The sequence below is a fragment of the Otolemur garnettii genome, unplaced genomic scaffold (genome assembly GCF_000181295.1).
Source record: "Otolemur garnettii isolate 467f Iridium unplaced genomic scaffold, OtoGar3 scaffold00040, whole genome shotgun sequence".
NCBI lineage: Eukaryota > Metazoa > Chordata > Mammalia > Primates > Galagidae > Otolemur > Otolemur garnettii.
This window is the reverse complement of record NW_003852435.1, coordinates 5,513,654-5,518,045: the sequence shown is the minus strand read 5'-3', so window position 1 is coordinate 5,518,045 and position 4,392 is coordinate 5,513,654.

The following is a 4,392-nucleotide window of genomic DNA, read 5'->3' as shown; positions in this document are numbered from 1 at the left end:
GAAAGTTCACAATGAAAGCTCTGCGGCCAATCAAGATAGCCACAAAACCAGATGGGCCCATGGGGAGAGCAGCAACAGTAAAATTCACCGGGGAAATGGTCAACAAGGAGCACTGTCAGAATTCACTCATTAACTTTCTAAAAGCAAATAAAATTATGCTTTTATTTCTTTCATTCACAAAAATCTATACTAAGGGATTCAGTGTGAAATGAAAAATTGTTTATCTGTTAAAAGAAAATCAATTAAAAATTTTACAACTTCAACGTGGGAGATTCCTTAAACAAGAAACAAAGAAAAAAGTGTAAGCCCTTCAAGAAATTGCATTACATGTTAAAAACTATATTTCAAAACTTTCTCTCCATCAAAAATCTGCTTTAGATAAGTGTGAAAAAAATTCATACACTGGGAATGTATAAAAATCAAATATATACTTATTCTTTATATATTTTGCTTAACAAATCAATTAAAAGTGACTGAATTAGCTAGAAATCTGACTACATATAAAAAAAGACATTTGTGGAAATGGAAAGTCAAATAGAGCTGGAAATCAAGCATATGCAAATCCAGCAACAAAAATTTTCTAATTCAGTAGTTTCAGAAGATTTTATATGTCTGACAGCTTCAGCTGCTTGCAAAAATTTGGAGCAATAGTAAGTTGGTTGGTGAGAATATAAATTGTTGAAATCAATTTGGTAAGTAATTTGGCAGTATCTAGTAAAATCAGAGATATAGCTATGGCTCAACAATCAGTCTCATATACATAACATAATAATAATGTATATATGAAAACTTTCCTGAGACTCCAAATCCATATGCATAAGTCTCTGTTGCAGCATTATTTAAAAGAGAAAAAAAAAAGAGAGAGAGAAAATTCTTAAACACACTTCAACTTCAGAATGAATAAATAAGTTCTGGTAAATTCGTAGAATAAAATACCATGCAGCTGCAGAAATGAATGATTTGAAACAAAATATAGCACAGACAGATGCTCTTAAAACATATTAGGACATAAAAACATGCTATATGGTATTTAGCATATCTCACATACATGGTGAGATAGTCACATATATGTGTGTGCATGTATAATACATAGCTCATATGTATAATGTGTATATGTGTAGATGGTTGAGAAATACAGGAAATCAATTATGCATGAATTCAGAATTACAATTAGCTCGGACAAATGGTCAGTAGAAGTACAAGGGTTGGAACAAAGCTAGTGAAATTCAAAAAAACATCATTCCGTTTGTACCCTTTACGTCTTAGGGGGCTGGTGGAAACGTGTTATTCTCCATATCATTGTTTTTACAAGTTTGAATAACACTTCCATAGAGGATCCTCTGGGAAAGAAGTCGACTGCAGAGTCCATCTAGTATTATTGAGAGTAGAGAAATACATGATGACATGATGAGAAGAAGACAGAGTGAGGAATGAAACTGCACCCAAAAAGTTATTATCCAAGAACAAAAAATACATCCACCACCCAGAAAAGGCCACATTTGAATAGGGAGTAATGGACTTCACAAAAATTGGAATGGCTTCCTAGCAATTGTTGGATTTCATTTTCTCACTCAATTACGGTCTGTGCAAACTTTCAAATGTGAATTTTCCCCTTTGTAATAACTAGCTCACCAAGCTATTTGCAAATGCCAGCTGGAGAACGTGCTATAGAGAAGCAGTCAGTCAGACAAATCCCCTTTTCTTCTTTAGCCAAAATAAGTGGGAAAAATATAATTATAAGTAATTTTCCAATCATAATATGAGATAATGTGGCCCATAAGAATGACTAGATAACGTGATCTATTTCGACCATTTGCGTGTATAGTATTTAATGCAGATATTACTGATCTTAATAAAAGTAAGACCTACACCTGACAGGACACAGGGCAAACAAAACAGGTGAGCAGAAGAGTGGGGACGCCAAAGCCTAATCGTAATCAGCAAGGTGTGCAAAATTTTTTTCTTTTCTGCTGCACATTGGAAAAAACGCGAGTTGTCTTGGGCCACATATTAAATATACAAACACTACTGAAAGCTGATTAGCAAAAAAAATGGTTCATGACATCTAACACTACAGAGAAGCCAAATAAGTCCTCACAAAGTCAAAACGCAGCTTATGGGCACAGGTTGAAAACCCCTGGAAAGAATCAACAGATATTTTACAGTGAATGGTGTATGGCTCATCCTATAAGGGTACATGTGAATCTTTCTAAGTGTAGAATAGAAACGTCTTAACACAATAACTAAGAAAATGACATGAAGGCTATGTCAACCAGTTTGATGGAAGTATTTCAAATTGTATATAGAAACAGCACACTGTACCCCATGACAGCATTAATGTGTGCAGGTATGATTTAATAATAAAAAAAAAAAACAAAACTGAGGACTTAAAATATGTTTGATAATGGAACAGTGACCTGTCAAGAAACTTAGAATAAGGTTATAACCAGGGGTTATATTTAAGTGATACTTAACATTCCCAGCTAGTTAAACCATGCAGCATGTGCCTGCACAACACCTGCTGTGCTAGAGCACAGAGCTGAAAGCTCTCTGTGCCAGCAGGTGTGGAGGAGTGTTCAGAGGACACTCCCTACCCCCGGGCTACCCTCCCCCACCTCCCTATTCCCCCCAATCCCAACCTAGGAAGCAGCTCAGCAGTTAAAGTAGCTTGGTGCCTTGAGGCAGTTGCCAAAATAATTGAGGAGAACAAGTAAAGTTTTAGTTAAAAAAAGAAAGTACATTAATGATCTGCTGAGCAAGTTAGGCCTTGTCCTAATCACTACCGGCACTGTGGAAATCATGGCCTCTAGGTTTTATACACAACTTTGAGAAGAATCAACTGTGTCTTGAAGTTTCAAGGAAACTTCAAAATACCCCATCGGCAAGGTCTTGAAAATAACCCACCTGCAAAGTCTTAATCAGCCTTATTCCTTCCCACAATAGCTCAGGTCAGACTGACCCAGACCAGTGCAAACTAGCTTGACTGCATCCATCGTTGCCTGCTCACATCTAGCTAGTACCTAATACGGCTGCTGGACTTCAGGGTATATTTCAATATTCAACCACTTTAAGGTTTCCTGGTGTGCACTAGTGAAACAAAACTGTTTTGAGACCTTGGAGAGATTGTAAACAAGGTAAACTATATACAGTGTAACCAAGAACAACAATAAAATCACCTTCCCTCATAGCAGGAAGCCCAACAGCCCTTAAATCAACCAAATAAGTATCAGTTAAAAACACACTGTTAGAGATATTAAATTATATAACTGAAAACTAAAATTGAGGGTGCTTAATATTACTATCATTTATCAAACTTCTAATCATTTCTAATGCTAATTGAAGACTTGGATTCTATCATTCTACTGCATTTTCTATTATTATTCCCAGAAATACATCTTACCTGTTTCTTTACCCATATGTCTAGGGGCCTATCCTCTCCTTCTCAGTCATACACTCCCCACCTTACAAATTCCAAAATGTCTAATACCAAGATTTCGAATACCACTCACTTGTGCCAATCTTTTCCTCTTCCTGCTCAGCTTTTGAAGTTGATCTCCACCATTATCTCCAAGATATTAAACCCATTCTCTCACCAGTAACACCCTCTATCTTCTCTTATGTCCAGTTTAACTTTCATGACCCTTAAAAATAAATGCTCTTTTGCAGAAATATTTAACCCCCAGTCCACTCACTTTCTGTCCTGATCAGCTGGAAGAACCTCAACATTACAAGGAATTAACAAGGTCTTTTCTAAAGCAAGCATGAACAGGTGAAAATGAAAGTCACACAACCAGTTAGGTTGACTTAAAGTGAAGTTGTAAGTTAAATTTATGATATCAGATATAGAGGGGACCCAACATTCTATGGCAATTCAATAAAATTTCTGTGGAGAGCTTATATACTGTGCTAAAATAGTATATTTAGATAATAATAATTTATTATTAATAATTATACAGAATAATTTCATGTATTATCTTTTCTTCTCAAACACCTTGGTGTTCTTCAACTGCCTATCTGATCAGTCACTTTCAGATGATAAACTTGCCTCCAATCCATTGGGAAGACAGTAATTATCCATTGACCATTCCCTAAAATTTATACTTAACTTCTAACCTCCTTACCTGTGCTTTTGTTTTATTCCTCTTCACTTATATTAAATTCAAAGTTTGTGCTTCCTTCTTACTCCGTAACATTTATTCTAAATAGCATTTCATTTAACTATCTAAGGATATTTCTCCCAGAGCTTACTCCTGTCCCTCCCCTCTTCAACCATCATTTTCTTCTTCTCTCGTGGACTATTCATATCAGTACTGATACTTCATATTCTCAAAAAAAATTCTTCTCCATAATTTTTTCCCAGTCACTGCTTCATTTCTTTTTCTTTTTTTTTTT